General features: G+C 37.5%; 1 pseudogene; it reads right to left on the bottom strand.

Annotated features, from left to right (window-relative positions):
- Positions 1-13,209: 13,209 nt before the first annotated feature.
- Positions 13,210-13,356, bottom strand: LOC122218874 (annotated as a pseudogene).
- Positions 13,357-19,512: the final 6,156 nt, after the last annotated feature.

Raw genomic sequence — 19,512 nt, 5'->3', positions numbered from 1 at the left:
GCCTGGAACCTGTTTCCGATTCTGTGTCTCCCTCTCTCTCTGCCCCTCCCTGGTTCATGCTCTGTCTCTCTCTGTCCCAAAAATAAATAAAAAAACGTTGAAAAAAAAAAAAGGTTTCAGAGCACAGTATTCAAAATATAGTTCATATAGCATAAATTATCAAAAAAAGCCTTGTCGGACCTGGACTCAGATCTTCAGCAACACTATACTCACTTTTCAGTTCTCCCGCTGAAACAAAACAAACAAAACAAAACAAAACAAAACAAAACAGAACAGTAAGAACAGGCAAAATATGGTAATGGAGAGAAGCAGCTGGAAAGTGCCATCCTGTCATCTCTGAATGACATCCAGGATAGAATGCCTTTTTTGGGTCATTTTTCTCATAAAGTCATGCAAATAACCATCATAGAAAAAGTTAATCAAAATGATGAATGGATGAAGAGGATGAGTCACGGTTACCAAGAATAAAAGTGCTGAGTTGTTGATGAGGTACAGAAATAATTAGTAACACATTTAAAATTGCTGACACTTCCTAACCACTTTCAGCTGGTTCTTTGGTGTGCACTGTAGGGAACTTGATAATTGAAACTCATTTCATATGAAGTAGTGTCCAGAGTGTTATTTTGCCTAGTCTGATTCTTTCTCCTTTCCTTCAAATTCCTTTGATAGTTAAAGAGAGGGAGGGGAGGCATAGAGGTATGCAGAGCTAGACCCTTCCCCAATACAAGAAATAGAAAAAAATACAATTTTTGATGATGTACATTTGTATGTAAAGCAGACCAAAGTTCTTATTTAAAAATGTTAGAGGTAGTTGTGCTTCTTAGGCTCACAACTTGCTTTTCCCTCTTGGCAAAAAAGCGAGACAGACAAATCTAAAGGTCGAGACAGTCTAGAGGATAGACTAATGTATGAACCAAACTGACGCCATTTTGAACAAATCCACCATGATGACAGCTCTGTGACCTGAAGCCTTCTTGAACACAACCCCCCTCTCACGTTCCTTTTTACTGTCTAACCACACCCTTAAGTAAGTCTTTGAGCTGCTCTGTAGATACAATAATTCTCAAACATTTCCTTCTGGGTGGTCCCACAGCATGTACTTCCCATCTTCTAGGGGTATTAAAGCAGGTCTTACAGGAGGTGGGAGTGTGGAGATCTATTCATCTTTCAGCATCCCCAAAACACATTTCTGTCCCAAAGTCCCCTTAACAAACCATTTCTTGTGAAGCTGGCCTTGACAGCCTCTTTCTTCAGTCTTATGGCTCATTGGGCCTTTGGAATCATTTTTGCATAGACTTCCTTTTCGCAGAACAACTAGATTGATCTTAAAGTAAAAAAATTATATAATGCTAAGGAACAATTTCACAAAATATATTAAAACAAAAGTAGTTCATCTCTAACCTAAAAAGCTACAGATTATGTTCCAGATCCTAGGTCCTAAATATGACTCAATAAATATGTGAACAATAAGAGTTGAAATAGGAGCCCTGCAACGAATAAATTGTCATAGCATGCTCACATGGTCTAGAAGAGTGTGGACCCCAAAATACCACTTTTACTAACATGTGACACTGTCTTAATGAGTTGAGAGGAGATAGATTTGTTAATTTAGGTCTTCAAATAAAAATTTTAAAAGTTTCCTTTTTCTTACCCCATTTTAAAATAAAATATTGATCTTTCCTCAGTGAATGTAGCAGTTGGATACTCTTTACTGCTCAAGAGATGAAAGAAAGAAAGAAAGAAAGAAAGAAAGAAAGAAAGAAAGAAAGAAAAGAAAGAAGTAAAGGAAGGAAGGAAGGAAGGAAGGAAGGAAGGAAAGAAGGAAGGAAGAGAAAAAAAAGCCCACTTAGGAGGAAATATCTTTCTTAGTGTCACTTAAGCTTATTCCCTTTTATCTATTGCCCAAAGTCCTCTGCAATGTTGAGCCACATTGGTATTCAAACTCAATAAATCAAGGCCATTTCTTAAAAACTATTTGGTATCTTCTGCGGTTTAGTCGATATAGGCTTTTGCATGTAAAATCAGAAGTTTAACTGGAATTCCTTTTACAGATAAATTCGGCATTATATGAGAATTTTGATGAGTTCTTAAAATCCATTGTTAATATTGAATTTATGGGGGTCTTACACAAGTAAGGAAGTACTATCCCCAAATTGATGTACTGACTTCTGGGTTTGTCAGTTGGGCCTCTGCAGTAGATATTTGTTGATTTTGACATTAAATAGCCATTTATCCCAGCTCTGGTAACACTTTTTGCTATTTATTTAAGGATCAATTTTTCCCCCATTTTTAATCCACCCAGCTAGAATTGATTCCATCACTGATTCAAAATGTGTAGTTTGTGAGTTCATACTTGACTTAGAGCTTTCCCTTTCCCTGGCCACAATGATTAGCATGAGCACATAACAATCTGAGACAATAAGGCACAGAGAGAACTTTGGAGATGATTGTGGAAAACTTCCTCCTGATGAACTTAAATCTGAGAGGATGAAGACAATATGAATGAGGCAGAGCTGAGTAATGTAGAAAAATTTTGTCCTGACGACATTGCTTGAGCCCTGAATTCAGACATACCTCAAACTAGTTGTACCTCTAGAATTTTCAGTTGCCGTAGCTGTAATCAAACTCAAGGGGTTCACTGCTTGGGTTGCATTGAATTGAACACAATGCAACTAAGTGTTGAAAACAGAAATTTTTATTACTTGTCACAAGGAAGGAGACAGGGAGATACCTCTCAAAGCACTGTCTACTTGTGGGGTTAGTACAGAAAATTTAAAAAAATTATTTTAATGTTTATTTATTTTGAGAGAGAGACAGAGAGACACCAAGTGTGAGCAGGGTAGGGCAGAGAGAGAGAGGGAGACACAGAATCTGAAGCAGGCTCCAGGTTCTGAGCTGTCTGCACAAAGCCTGAGGCAGGGCTTGAACTCATGAACTGCAAGATCATGACCTGAGCCGAAGATGGACACTTGACCCACTGAGCCACCCAGTGTCCCTGGAAACTTTTATTCAGTGTTTTAGGGGCAAAAGCTGAGAACTTGTATACACATTGAGGAACTTATACATATTCTATTACTTAGGCACTTTGGTTCAAATGCACATTCTTAGCATCAATATGCATACATTTATGTTCAAAACTTGGCAGACAACTCCACCCATAGGAGGAGATCTTAGTACTATAATAAGCTAACGGTAACTTTAGAGTAACTCGGGGTCAGAGGGGGAGGCTTCTGCTCAGATTCTTAGCTTCAAACTGGCTCATGCAAGTGGCTATTAGTCCAAACACCTAGAACCTAACTTCCCTGGAGAAAACTGTTGGTTCTGTAAAAGAAAACACATTCCTTTCCTGCTTTTGTCCCTCCCCCTTCTCCTTTCTGTTGATAACTTTCAGGTCTTCAATCTGTAACTTCCCATCGCATCCTAACTAGTAGAGCCAATAGATTCCCTTTTTGTTTAAGTCAAATTTGAATTGCTTTTTTTGTCACTTGCAACCAAAAAAGTTCTAATTAGTACAGGTTTTTGTTGTTGTTGCTGTTGTTGTCTATCTCTAGGACAAACTTTGAATGAATCAACAGAGGGTTTGTTTATGCATATACCCACTGCTTACCCAGAGACATGGTCTGATTTTTCTTTCAGGTGATATATTTTTTTTTATATAAAGAACTTTCTATATTGAGAAAGGCCTTGCAATGGTATTGTGCACTGAGTTCTGTGCTCCCACCAAATCCATATGTTGAATTCCTAAACCCCAGTATCACAATGTGTGCTTTAAAAAATATTTCTTGTTTTACACCCTGGTTGACCCATTCATTGTTTAGTAGCATGTAATGTAACCTCCATATATTTGCGTGCTTTCCAGATTTCTTCTCGTGGTTGACTTCTAATTTCATAGTGTTGTGGTCAGAAAAGATGCATGGTGACTTCGATCTTCTTGAATTTGTTGAAGTTAGTTTTATGGGCTAATATGTGATCTATCCTGGAAAATGTTCCATGTGCACTTGAAAAGAATGTGTATTCTGCTTTCTTAGGATGGAATGTTCTGAATGTATCTGTTAAATCCGTCTGTTTTCTTGTGTCATTCAAAGCCATTGTTTCCTTGTCGATTTTCTGTTTAGGTGATCTATCCATTGATGTAAAGGGTGTTAAAGTTCCCTACTATTATTGTATTATTATTGATGAGTTCTTTTATGTTTGTTATTGACTGTTTTATGTATTTGGGTGTTATGTTGGGTGCATAAATATTTACAGTTGTTATATCTTCTTGCTGAATTGTCCCCTTCATTATTATACAGTCTTTGTTTTGAAGTCTATTTTGTCCAATTTAAGTATTGCTACTCCAGCTTTTTTTTTTGACATATATTTGCAGGATAGATGTCATCCTGTGTTTTGATTGGAGTGTTTAGCCCATTTACATTCAAAGTAATTATATATATTATAAATATATATATGTATGCAGCCATTTTGTTACTTGTTTTGTGATGTTTTTGAAGATTTTCTCTGATCCTTTCTTGTCTTTTTTTTTTTCATGCTTTGCTGATTGTCTTCTGTGATATATTTGGATTTCTTTTTCTGTTCTTTACATATTTATCAGTGGTTTCTGATATATGGTTACCATTAGGTTTGTACATAACCTCTTCTGCTTATAGCAGTCTATATTAAGTTGGTGGTCGTTTAAGTTTGAACATATTCTTTTCTCCCCTTCTCCCCACATTTTAGGTATAGGTTATTATATTTTATATCATTTTTTTGGCAAGTTCCTTGACCAATTTTTTTTTTAAAGAAATACTAATTTTTACTACTTTTGTGTTTCCTATCTCTAGACTGTCACTTTTGGTCTCTCATGTCCACTCAAAGAGTCCCCTTTAACATTTCTTGCAGGATTGGTTTAGTGGTCATGAACTTCTTTAGTTTTGTTTGTCTGGGACATTATTTATCTCCTCTTCTATTCTGAATGATAACCTTGCTGGATAAAGAATTCTTGACTGCAGATTTCTCCCATTCAGCACTTTGAACATAGCCACTCCCTTCTGGCTTGCAAAGTTTCTGTTGAAAAATTTCCTGCTAGCCTTATGGGCTTTCCCTTGTAAGTTATTGACTTGTTTTGTCTTGCTGCTTTGAAATTTTTTTCTTTGTCACTGTTATTTTGCCAACTTAATTACAATGTGTCTTGGTGTGTGTCTACTTTTGTTGATCTTGGTGGGAGTTGCCTGTGCCTCCCAGATCTGGATATCTGTTTCTTTCCCCAGATTAGGAAAGTTTTCAGCTATTATTTTTTCAAGTAAATTTCCTGCACCCTTTTCTTTCTCTTCTTCTTCTGGAACTCCTATAATATGAATGCTATTATGTTTGATGGAGTCACTGAGTTCCCTAAGTCTATTCTTGCTTTATATAATTCTTTTTTCTCTCTTTTGTTCAGCTTGTTTATTTTCCATTACTCTGTCTTCTAGGTCATTAATTCATTCCTCTGCTTCTTCCAGCCTGCTGTTCATCCCATCAAGCATGTTTTTCATTTCATTTATTGAGCTCTTTATCTTTGCTATGTTATTTCCTATTTCTGTGTTAAGGGTCTCACTCAATAAAGAGAGAGGGGGGAGGGGCAAGCAGGGGGGGAAGAGAGAGAGAGAGAGAGAGAGAGAGAGAGAGAATCCCAAGTAAGCTCCACACTGTTAGCACAGAGCCTGACATGGGGCTTGATCTCACAAACCATGAGATCATGACCTGAGCTGAAATCAAGAGTCAGATACTTAAATGACTGAGCCACCCAGGTGCCTCAAGTCCAGTGAATACTTTAGGATCATTGTTTTAAATGATCTATCAGGCATGTCACTTATATCTGTTTTGGTTCGATCTCTGGCTGTGGCTTGTCCTGTTCTTTCATTTGGAATAATTTTTTTCTGTCTCCCCATTTTGTCTGCCTCTCTGTGTCTGTTTCTCTGTGTTAAGAAAGTCAGCTAGGTCTTCTGCTCTTGAAAGTAGTGACTTTATGAAGAAGAGGTCCTGGGGTGTCCTGAAGTGCAGTGGTCCCTGATCACCAGAACTTGGCACTTTAGGAGAATATCCTGTGTGTGTTGCTTACACCCTGCTGCTGTGAGTCACTTTTCCTTTCAGTGCCTTCATCTACACTGACTCTCTGCCCATCGTGGGCGGCGCTTGCTCCATATGGTGCTAGTGGGAACAAGGCAGGCCAGCGCTGAGGGGTCACGCCTGCTTGGGAAAGTGGGAGTGGAGTGGTAGTGTTGGCAAAGTTTGCGCTGGGCCACTGGTCCTCTGTCAGATCCCTTGAAGTGCTGAGGCAGCTAGAGGTGTGAGGCTGGGCTTAGCTATAGTGATGGCTGGGCACGGCTGGTCCAGCTTGTGATGGTGGCTGGGGGTGCGGGGCTGGGTGCAACACGGTGGCAGCTGTGCAACTGGTGGCTGGGCATAGCGCACACTGAGAAATTTTGCCTTGAGCCTAGGGTGGAGGCTAACAGACATGGAGTGGACATTGAGAACTGTTAGCAGGTTAGGTAGCAAATATTGTGCAGCCACCCTTCCTGCAGGTGGCCCTGGATTTATGCTGGGGGTATAGGAGGAGACAGTGCCTGCTAGCTCCCTCATTTTCAGAGAAGTCCCCCAGTATGCTCTGAAACCTGTATGAACAGATTTATCTCCCATTTGCCCCTGGCATTGTGTAAACTGCCGTTTTTATGGTGCCTCTTTTTTCAGGTTGCTGACTCTTTAAGGGCAGCAACCCAGATATCTTTCACCCTCCCAGTTTGCCCAGTGCCAAGTCAGCTGACTTTAGGTCTCTAGGCCTCAAGTCCCACTGGTTTTAGAAACTCACGGAACTCAGCCCCTCTGGTTTTTAAAACCAAACTTCATGGGGATTAGTCTTCCCTGTGTGATCTCCCTGGTGCGAAGGCCCCACTTCTCTGCCCTCTCTGTGAGTGCAGCTCCCATCTACTTGCAGCCAGCCTTCGTCACCTTTCTGACTTTCTAACCTTTCAGATGCAGCTTCTTCTCAGTATTTAACTGTGGAGTTTGTTCTGCCAGTCTTTGGATCATTGTCTGGTTTATTGACTGGGATGCGGATGAGATCTAGTTGTAAAGGTGGGACAGGGAGAACTGACGGTCCTCCTTCTCCACCATCTTCCCAAGCTTGATGCCCCAGTAGCTTTTTGTGACCTTATTTGGAAGTAGGATTTTTACAGAGCTAATCCACTTAAAATGAGTTCATTAAGGTAGGCCCTAATCCAATATAACTGGTATCCTTATAAATAGGGTAGATTTGGAGACAGACACACATATAGGAAAAAGACTGTGTGAAGAAGCACAGGGAGAAGATGACCATCTATAAGCCAAGGAGAGAGGCCTGGAGCAGATCCTTCCTTCACAGGCTTCAGAAGGAACGGAGTGCTGACACTTGATTTTGGACTTTTAGCCTCAAGAATTGTGAGACAATAAATTTCTGTTGTTAAAACTGCCCAGTTTGTGGTACTTTGCTACAGCAGGCCTAGTAAACCCATACAAAAGGTAAAGGGGACTCACTGGAAATCTGAATGAGATACTTTTTTTTTTTTAAGATTTATTTATTTTTGAGAGAGAGCACAAGCAGGGAAGGGGCAGAGAGAGAGGGGGACAGAAAATCCAAAGCAGCCTCTGCACTGATAGCAGCAAGCCCATCATGGGGCTCGAACTCACAAACTGTGAGATCACGACCTAAGCCAAACTCAGACACTCAAGCAACTCAGCCACCCAAGGTCCCTTAGTTAGATAAACATTTAAAAGTACAGTTTATTTGCTTTAATTTGACATAACTTTTTACCACAAGTGGTTGCTATCTGTAAAGCTAGGACTAGATTTAAAAATACTTGGGAAAAATCAGGAATGGCAGAGTTACCAATGAAATACAGGCAGAGATGTGATGTATTTAATATTTGAAGCTGATTTCAGGGAGGGTTGTTTTTGTCAAGAAAACCAATGGCATGTTGTTAGCATATGTGGCAATTTCTGTTTCTATACTTTGATGAGATACTTAGAAAATTAATGTGATGTGATATGACATCCCATGCTTTCTTAAAAATATTTCAGAACATACATATTTTATAAATTCTTCAATTAAAAATTCTGAGAAGTTTCAGGGTAACCCCAGTGTTTACACATCATCTTTGCCGCCTTCCTTTAAAATTTGTCATGAAGAGGTGCCTGGGTGCTTTAGTCAGTTAAGTGTCCAACTCTTGATTTCAGTTCAGGTCATGATCTCACACTTTGTGAGATCGAGCCCCAAGGTGGGCTCCAAATGACAGTGCAGAGCCTCCTTGGAATTCTCTCTCTCCTGCTCTGTCTGCCCTTCCACCACTCAACGCACACACTCTGTCGCTCAAAATAAAGAAATAAACTTTAAAAAATTTCAAATGTTTCATGAAACAATGAAGTTAATACAATGTTCATGTATTGCAATTGTTCCAAACCACTTTATTTCTTCCATGGAATTACATGTATGAAATTCTAAAATTTTCACTAATGGCCAAAACTCTTGAAATTTAAATTCTAGACTCCCAAGCAGAGATTTGGAGTCAGAGACTGGCCAATCAGATGAAAGAAAATAGAATCTAGTGAAGGAATGCCTCTGTCGATCACATACATGGAAATATATCTCTACATACAAAACATATGATATATAGAGATCTCTACATACATGAAGTATGTATGTATGTATGGTATATACAGATCTCCACACACATGCACAGACAAACACACATGCACAGAGCATTATATAAGGTCTGCTTTAAAATAAGAGTATTTCAGAGGCACCTGGGTGGCTCAGTCAGTAACGCATCCAACTCTTGGTTTTAGCTCAGGTCATGATATCACTGTGCTTGAGATTGAGCCCCTCATCAGGCTCTGTGCTGGCAGTGTGGAGTCTGCTTGGGATTCTTTCCCTCCTCTCTCTCTGCCCCTACCCTGTGCGTGCTCTCTCTAAATAAATACAGAAATGCATAAATGCATAAATACATAAATAAATGGATAAATAAATAAGCATTTAAAAATAAAGTAAAATGAGGGTATTTCAAAGGTTAAAGACAGAAATGTTTCATCACATATTATATATGGTACCTCCAAACTAAGTGAGTGAACTTTTAAGTAGTCTAGTCCATGGGAACAGTGTACAGATATAAACTTTTCTAGTTATCAAATAAAATGACTGAATCAATTCTAGGCTATTTTCTAAAAACAGGCACATTTTACAGTGTCTGTCTTGGTACTAGATGAGAGAGCAAAAATGTGTTGTTTTACAGAAAAGTTACATTTCTCCTAGTTCATGACAGATACAGAGATGAAAAAAAAATTGTCATTTTGCCCTCCCTCTTCAAATAGCAAAATCCACCTATAAGCAGAAATCGATTTTTTTAAATAAAAGCAGTTATTGTTTGCCCTTTCTATCTGACCTGCAGGATATCACCATGGTCTCAATTTACACTAAATAAAATTTATGTGAATATTTCACCAAAAATTCTTGTGGCAACTTTTAGGAAAAGAAACTTTGGACCATAAATAATGAAATATTCTTCATTTTAGCATTTGCAGATCTAGATAGAAAAGTTTTCAGTATTATGTGATTAGTGTTCTCTATCATCTATTCTGTTTCATGGATTGAGATTTGTCATTTTCAAACATTTTGTATTGTTTCCAAAGATCTATCCTAGAATAAGGCAGAACTGTCCATTTGAGAAGCATAAACACTACATTAAACAACTTTTATATTTTATTTTAAACACATTACTGTGTACCTTATTCCTTGCATAATCTTGGCCTGATGACTTAATGTTTTAAATCTATTTTCTAAAGAAAAAATGACAATGTGCTCTCCTACCTCTCATACTTTTGTTTTACCCAGGGGCTGTACCATGTCATAAAGTATATAGGCTTCATTGAATTGGTAAACACACATACAACAACACTACTTATGGAAAAGTATTCCCTAATTAGAAGTTTCTGAGTCTTACTTTAAGAAAGGAAAATTATAAAACGCTGGATATCGCCACAATTTTTCTCATCTGAATTCCATTTTGCTTTAGTATACCTTGTGTGTGTGTGTGTGTGTGTGTGTGTGTGTGTGTGTGTGTGTGTTGGATGTGTGTACCCTCTGTGAACTTGGGTTACAGAAGCAGACATCAAAAGGTAATTTTCAGATACTTTACTGTTCTTAGGTCTATTGATCTTGATTATTTCCCTGACTACTTTTTTCCAATTAATCAAAGATATGGGGAATTCTGATTCTATTGTACTCCTTCTCTTCATTTTTGAAATTTTTACTGCCAGAAAGAACATCTATCTTATCCAGCTGCAAACTTAAATAAGCTCTCCATTTCTCTAGGTCACCGATGGCAAATGTTAAACAAATTTACATTTGGGATTTTCTATTCATTTCCCACCCCGTTGACACTGAGCCAATGATAACCACTCATTAACTGTGCAGCTCTCGATCATGTGTGACCCAGACCGTGTTTCCAGTTCATTGATGACTTTATCATGCAGACCTGAAGCAAAAGCCTTGATAAAGTCATGAGAGATGCTATCTGTTGCTTTCCCCTAAGTGTTCCAAGAGCTCCTTCCTTTGAAAAATGGGAACAAGTTTTCACTGTAGTCAATCTAGATGTTAAATAAAATTATTATTGAGTACAAGTTTCTGTAAAATGGAACTTGAAGACTATGTGAAAACAAAACTTGTAGGTTCCTTTTCTCTTTCTGGTCACTGCATGCTCATTCTGCAGCAGTTTCTGGTATAGGAAACTACTCTCTGGTTATGAGTTTCTTCTCAAAATTCTCAGAAGTCTGTTGACTTAATTTTCTGTAATTTTAAATTATTTGCATTTGTTAAACTATGACAAATTGCTAAACTAATTAAAATGAAGAATTAACCTCTGCCCCAACAGAGTGACAATATCTGGAGGTCAATGCAAGGATATGGACTGGTTTCAGGATAGCTGGTTCTGATCGTGAGTTATCCAAAGCTGGTTACATGCTCTTGGGGAAGATCCTTCATCTCTGGCTCAATTTCATAACCTGTCAAGTGAGGATAATACCTATTTTACCTAATGTGAGTGGGTTTCCACTATCAAATGAGATATAAAATATATATGCTGTTTTAATACTCTGAAACACCTAACTGTGTAAATAGATATTACAAAGTATTTCTAATAAATAATAATACTAATAATAAAATATAAAATAGTGATAATAAAATAATAAGAGTAATAAAATAAGCCATATATTTTACAAAGATAAAAACTTCCAGATTCTGAAAATTATAATTTCCACTTGGTAGCTGAGACCATGTCTTAAAAAATAAATGCTGATATGTTGTGTGATAGAGCAACAATAAATGAAGATTTTTTTCATTGGTATTAATTGGATCATTGAGAAATGATAGCAATTATTTTAATAATTCAAGAGAAAAGCTACTTCCATCCAAATTCTCCAGATTTCTTTTTGTATGTCGGAAATTATCGTGAAGGACCAAATAACGGATATTTTGATGTTATGCATAAAAAAATAGAACAATAAAATCAAATTGTACTTCTGTTAAGACTGTGTGTGTGAAATTAAATGTTCATGCATAATTAGATTGTACTCTGAAAAAATTTTAAATTTGGATTATTATTTTTTGGTCACGTTAATGCATGTGTGTAACCACACCCAGAGAACACATTTCCTTTGACGTGATTAGGAAACATAAGTTAATGTTCTTGTTCAGATCTCATTTATTCCCAACAATACCTTGGAAGGAATTACTTTTAGAAGAGGTGGAAAGCAAATGAGGGGTGGTGGAATTAAACTTTTACTTTCTTATGACCTTTCCTACTATGTACTTTATCTCTCATATTGTGTAAACACGCTGAAGAGTGATAGGAATTATTTTGGGGAGGGAGGGAGGAGGTATGGGGATTGACTGGGCAGCTGGTGGGACTTTAGCAATTTCACTCATAAAGTGTGCTATCCACTTTACAAATGCAAAATCAGACTTTTCCTAAAACTCTCAGAAATTTTCATATGCTAGAGAAACAGCAAGTTGGGATTGTTTTTTTTCCTATTGACCAGTCTTCATTTTGCTTGAATTTTGGTTTTACTCTTTAGTGAAAATTTATTTCTTTTTTTTCATTCAATATAATTTTTCTGAAGCTGCCACCATCTCCATTCATGCATCTGGAAATGAAAATGTAAGATCGGCAATGGCCACTATTAAATTGATTTTATAGGGGAAGTCGAAACAATAGCTTGGGACTTATAATTACTTTTGAAATAATTTCTTAGTACTTAGTTTTTTCTAAATGCTCGTTTATAAACACGTCACTATGGTCACACCATTGGATACTCAGTAATTTTACAAATGACATAAATAATTTTGTAGACTTTCTATTAGATTAGTTACCTTCTATTATACAGAAATAGTTCATAACTGATTATTCCAAATCTAAGAATTTAGCCAACAGAGTAACATACAATATGAAATTTCAGGGGCGCCTGGGTGCCTCCGTTGGTTAAGCATCTGACTTCAGCTCAGATCATGATCTCACAGTTTGTGAGTTCAGCCCTGCATCAGGCTTGCTACTGTCATTGCAGGGCCCACTTCAGAACCTCTGTCTCCCTCTCTCTTTGCCCCTCTCTCACTCTCTCTCTCTCAAAAATAAACATTAAAAAATTTAATAATATGAAACTCTACAATGCTGCTTCATAAGGGTGGCACATGTTTCTCATGGTACTCCTTTGATTTTTTTTGGCAGGACTTTCATGATTAGCATTACATATGGCAGAACAGAAGTGAGATAAACAAGCATCTTCTTCCTGGTCCATGAAATTTAGTTCTTATCCCATCTTAGTAGCCTTGTAGATGGATATGTTTATAATAATTACAAACATGAAATAATCTGAACCAATTTTAAAGATTTCGAGATTTCCTGAGCGTATTCTGATAGTTGATATTAGCCCTTGGTGATACAGAAATGTATGTAAACAGAGAAACTTGTTTTTACAGCTGGGACTTGACAATTTAAATGTAGGTAATGAAGGAGACAGATAGGTGACAGAAAATTATAGCATTGACAATGAATCCATTTTCTTCATAGATGTGTCAGGATAAAAGTGTGTGTGTGTGTGTGTGTGTGTGTGTGTGTGTGTGTGTGTATGTGTGTGTGTTTGGGAGTGGAAATCTTTGTGGGCAGACAGGAAGACAGGTCAGTGACATACTCAGAGGTGCACCGAGTGTCCTACCGGTGAGCTCCTGTTGTCACTAAGCAAACAGAAGAAAAACTAGGATCACGGATGATAACTATAATCATTTTACACTTGATCTTAGCCAAAAGGCCGAGAAGCAATAACTATAATCATTTAAAAATTTATTTTTACCCTACCTGAATAATTAGAAGGAAAGTATATTTTCTTTGGTTTCCAAAGAAACCAAAAGATGACCAGATGCTGAGGCTGGTCACTAAGTAGGGTGCAGAGAGCTGGATGCAGAAGGGCCAACACACTGGACCCATCTTTTCCTTGGCCCCTTGGCTGCGGTGCTCAGATTCCCGCATATTACCAGGCAATAAAAAATTGGGATTGCCAGGTGGAGAGCTTACACATGGCCCCTCCATGTTACTCAGCACCTCAAGCATGGCACCTCCTAGGGAGCTGAATTTCTTACATCGTTACCCATGGCTTCAAGTGCAAATTTCCCAAATAACATTTGGGAAAGCCACATTTCCTTTTCTGACTTTGTCTTGAAAGTCATGTGGTATCACTTGCACTACATTCATTTGGTTGTGAGCCACAATCCTCCCCAGATTCAAGATGAAGGACCCTAGATTCCACTTCTTAAAGAGTCACATCGTATATGACTAAGTGGTCTGGGAAATGCTGTTAGGGCCATTTTTGGAAAATATAATCTTTTGCAAAGCTTATGTAATATTTTCTCTTCCTTATATGCACTTACTTCTGAGGTAATCTCTTTCAGTCCCGTAAATTTAATTCTAAACTGATGACCCCTAAATTTACATTTCCGCTGTTGACTTCTACCCTTAGCTATACACATGAATATTCAACTATCTGCTTGATATGTCTTTAGTCTCTACCTACCAGGTGTCAATAACATCCCTTGCTCCCCCACTCCTAGGTCACCATCATCAAAAGTGGTTCCAGATACTGTCAAACGTCCCTTGTGGGCAAAGTTGTCGCGAGTTGAAAACCATTGGTTTAAAGTGACTTTGATTGATCAGTAATTATGTTCTATTCATTGATGTTAAAAGCTTTTAGCAGTAGTTCACTTGCCTGCTTGAAGTTTGTTTCTTTGACTGTTTCAAATCCATAATCATAATCAAAATTAAAATCATAATTTTAATGGAGAGCTAATTTCAGAGTCCTATTAGTAACTGTTTAGAAATGAGGGTTGCTAGAATGATTTTCCTGGCTGATGGGAATGAAGCCACTGAGTAAGAGAAAGAAATACATATATAACTGTTATAGTGTGTCTGTTTTAGGCTGCATATCAATTTACAGAGCTCTCACTCATGTGTATTGAAAATAAAAGACATACTTTAGAAACAAGAATTCAGCAATGAATTGTAGGATGTTTTTGCCAAGATGAATTAATCTTTCTTTTGCGTTAATCCTTTCGTTGCAATCCATTCTCACTGAGCATTCCTAGAGAATGTCCTACACGTTTGTGTTATCCCCACTCTCTTCTTTTATTGTAAAATCCATAAAGTAAAGGGAGTCTGTTTTTACGCTGTCTTTCAAAATACCTGACACTATGCTTCTGGATTAGTTTTGTTGCTTCTGCCTATGATAATGATGACACTACGTAACTACATGCCAGGTATAAATAGTGAAGCAACAGTTATATTCTGTATACAATAGAATGGGTCATTGGCCGCTGTGACTTCACTGGAGTCCTCTGTAGTCATACAAAGTGTGCACGGAGTGGGCCCTCAGAAGCTACTTGCAGAGTTTCTGGACGAGAGTTGGTGTACTTTTCCAAAGAAAGGATGGAGGCAAAAGGAAGTCCTCATTATTCATAAGAAATGTGCTTCCTCTTCCATGTCAAAGAGGAAATAGAATTGAGTGTTTTGATCTGGTGATGTTTTTTCACTGGTTCCTTGAAGGTAGAGTTCCCATTTCATTTTGAAGCTAAAATTTAAAAGGAAATCTCTGCTGTGTACTTTACATGCAAATGTGAATATGTATTTCTGATACACATAATATATACTACATATTATATATATTACACTTTATATACTTTTCCTTATTAGCTGAGTGTGACTTCAGTCAAGTTACTTAATCTTTTTTATATCTCAGTTTCCTTATCTGTAAAATAGGGATAATAATGGGTTTAATGATATAGTAGTTTTGACTATGGCATGAATATAATCTATAGATACTTGGAATATTGCACAGTGTATGCACTCAATAAACTAGCCATTGTTCATATTATACTCTCTCTCTCTCTCTCTCTCTCTCTCTCACACACACACACACACATACACACACACATCTCACATTTTTTATTTATACAGCAAACATTAATTGAATATTCCTTAGATGGCAAGATTATGCTAGGTGGGCATTAGACAAGCCAGCCTTGGCTCTGCTCTCTTGGAGAATGTATTCCAATGAGGAAGACAGACAAAAACAATTTCACAGATAAATAAAAATACAGCAATTCATCAGAAAAGTCAAGAAGGAAATCGATAGGCAACTAAGTTTGGGAATGAGGAGGAGGGTGCGGATGGGCGGTGTGCTTACAAAGACAGTGAGGGAATAGTCTCTGGGAAAGTGGAATCAGAGCTGTGAATGAAGGGAGGTGGGATTTGGCCTTCCCACTTTAAGGAAGATTACAGGTGAGGTAAATTTGCCTGCCTAAAAGCAGGCGTCCTGTCTTCCACTGTCTGGATTCTCCATATGCCTTTGCCAATACACTAGGAAATGGGGCTTAGAAATGTATGTTGGCGCTTTTTTGCTGATTGGCTTCATTAGAGACTAGACATAAGTGGTGAACACCTCTAGACCATGGGCTTTTCTGTAGGTTTTGAGTTGGTTTGAGTTAGGGTTTATGGAAGTCACCTGGGATGTGGAAATGAAATCAGGTATTTGTAATAACAAAACCAGTAACTTAGAAATATGCTAAGCCTGACAAAATTTTCTCCTTGCTGGCAGCTGTGGCTGTCTGGGTCTCTAGAGGCACATCTTACTTACTGAAGTGTGGTTTTAAATTTTAAACCAAGAAAAGCATAACTTCAGTGTCTTTGATTTTTCAAAAGAAAAGGTTAACTTTTAGAAAAAATGAAAATAGCGGCACCTAGGTGGCTCAGTTGGTTAAGTGTCTGACTTCGGCTCAGGTCATGATCTTGTGGTTTGTGAGTTCGAGTCCAGGTCGGGTTCTATGCTGACAGCTGGGAGCCTGGAGCCTGCTTCCGATTCTGTGTCTCCCTCTCTGCCCCTCTCCCACTTGTGCTCTCTCTCTCTCTGAAATAGATGAATGTTTAAAAAAACTAAAAAAAGAAAAATAAAAGTAATGTACATAACAAAAAGTGCAGGAAGTTACAAAAACTAATACTTATCCTTTCTTTTTCAGGTCATCACTTCTGTCCCCAGTGATTTCTTTTTCTTTTTTTTTTAATGTTTATTTTTGAGAGAGAGAGAGAGAGAGAGAGAGCACATGCAAGCAGGGGAGGGACAGAGAGAGAGGGGGACAGAGGATCCAAAGAGGACTCTGTGATGACAGCAGAGAGCCTGGTGCAGGGCTCAAACTCAGGAACCATTAGATCATGACCTGAGCCAAAGTTGGATGCTTAACTGACTGAGCCACCCAGGCACCTATGTCCCAGTAATTTCTTCAACGGTGACTATTTACCTTTTTCTATATTTTTGGAAACATATAATTGCATGTATTAGCACAGATATTATAAATGTGCATACATGTATGTGTATAAATATATATGTGTACATATATATTTCAACATCCTCATAAATGAGATTGTATTACAAACAATGATATATACTTTACTTTTTCATTTAATCAAATGGCTTAGAGACTGTCTGTTTGAGACCATAGGAACTTTTTGTTAGTGACTCCATAATATCTTATTTTTTGAGGATATAATTTTCTATTTTCTATTTTAGCACAATCTTATTCATAGGCCTTTGGATTATATTCCTGCTTATTTTTACTCTATATATTCTGTAAAGAACATTTTCATTATCAGTGGGAACTTTAGTTTTTAGTAAAGCCCATTCTACTGAGTTCAAGTATGTTTATTCATTGTTGATTTTGATCATTACTAGATTGTACTAAAAAATTTTTTACCAATTAAAATTCCCATCAACATTGTTGAGATTTCTTATAACCTGTCTCTTCATTTTTGCATTATCAGTGGATACTATTAAACTTTTAAAAATTTTGCCAGTATGATACACGAAAATGTATATGTCATTTGCATGGCTTTAATTATGGGTCAGATTGAGAATCTTTTTGTATGTTATTGGCCATTTTGTTTCTGTATCTGTGAATTGCCTACTTACATTAATTGCTCATTTTTCTTTTCTTTCTTTTTTTTTTTTTTGGTCTTTTTTCTTGCTAATTTGTACAAACATTATGTAAGTCAGAAAATTAGCTCTTTGACTATAGAAATATGGTACACATTTTTTTCCTCTCTTTTTGCCATTGATCTTTTAACTTTGTTTATACTTTTTGTCATTTTCCTTAACAGTTTCTCAGTTTTGTGTCATCTTTAGGAAGGCCTTTAATTACAAAATTAAAGAAATATTTCCCCATGTTTTTTCTTAATACTTTTATGGTTTTGTTTTGTAATTGGAAATCTTTGATCCATCTGGAAATTATTTTGACATAAGGAGTCATTTTCTTTTCAAAATGATGAGGCAGTTGTCACACACTGTTTATTGAATAATATGGAAATGACTCATTATTATTCTAGTAAAGTGTATTGGCTTGGATTTTAGAACCAGAAATAACTCAATCCAAACCTTGGTGTTAATATCCTTGCCTCATCTTCACTATAGGGTTAATACTTCGGGGTCACAATGTCTTATCTGAAATGCTGTTGCCAGATTGTTTCACTAGCGTTCAGCACATTCAAATCTCCACCTGCATCCCCAGGGTTGAACATACTTATTAGGAGCTTAAACAGTGCCAACACATGGAGGTTGTTATCTCTTCTTGCTGGCGTCCACTGAGACACCCCTATTTTATCAGGTTTCCGGTTGTTGATCTACTCAGATCCCTTTTCAAACCTGAATGGTCTTCATCTTTTCAGATACTCTCAGCTCTCACTCTCAGCTACTTTTGAACACCTCGTCTTGAGCAGGACAGATTGCTGGGCTCTCCTGAGCCTCTCTGGGTGGGGACCATGGGGAATTTTCTGCAGCTATCTAAGACTCCTTTCCACAGTGCAGCTGTCTTTATTCCAATGTCCTCTGTGCCAGGCTGGAGACTGGGAAGTCTCTGTGAGGCTCTAGGGGTCCCTGACCTCCACGCACAAAACCCCTCCCTTCTCAGGTGCCCTAACCCCATCTGGAGGCTCCAGCATTATCAACCCTCCTCTTGTTCAGATACCCAGGGCAGTTCAAACACCATTGTTTGCTCCTGAATCCATCTCTTCTCCCATTCCCAGCACAAACTTCATTGAGTCTGGGGTGGTGGGTAGGAAAAACTGGTTCTGACTGAAAGTACTTATCATTCCAGATCTTTTTGTCCTATGCTTGGATATCTCAGTCTTTGAAACTCCAAAGCCAAGGATTTGAGTCTTTTGTTCCTCTCTCCAAAATATCAACCCTGCCCTGAGGCAATGGATACTCAAAGTCTTTGAATAGGGACGGACCCAGATTAAGAAAGAATTACTGAGGAGTAAGCACATTAGTTAATATTGTTAAAATACTATTCTTCTGTTACTATTGTATTTAATACTATAGAAAAAAACCACCTATCAAGACTTAGAAGTAAAATATTAAACAAAGCAAAATTTATTGTGTCTCTACATTTCAACAAGACAATTTTAGGGGTTTCATAATCACCATAATACAGAAAATGTCAACATAGGAATTTTGTTAAACTTGATGGACATTAGCCAATTAGTGAACGGTCTATACACTAATGTAATGGTCTATATGCTAAGTGAGCTTCATAATTAAGCTGTTTTCATCCTGTCTCTCCTCCCAAAGAATTATAAATTGATAACTCACACCTGGCCCACAGAAAATCTCTATCAATTCTAATAGAAAAGCCCCTAGATATCTGATTTGCATGATATATTCTCCCTTTGCCAAAAAATTATATATAAAAATGTTAACATTTGGGTCTAAATTTCTATTACAGTAAAGCTAGCCTTCTCTCAACTAATAAAAGCACCCCCTTCTCCATAATTTTGTAAAACTCTGGAACTCTCCCAACATTTAAAATATCATGGTTTCTCATAGTCTAAATTTTTTTTGGGAGGAAGCAATTGAAGGTCTGCCTTCATTATTCAGATTTAT

The sequence above is a fragment of the Panthera leo genome, chromosome B1 (genome assembly GCF_018350215.1).
Source record: "Panthera leo isolate Ple1 chromosome B1, P.leo_Ple1_pat1.1, whole genome shotgun sequence".
Classification (NCBI taxonomy): domain Eukaryota; kingdom Metazoa; phylum Chordata; class Mammalia; order Carnivora; family Felidae; genus Panthera; species Panthera leo.
This window is presented reverse-complemented; position numbering and strand designations above follow the sequence as displayed.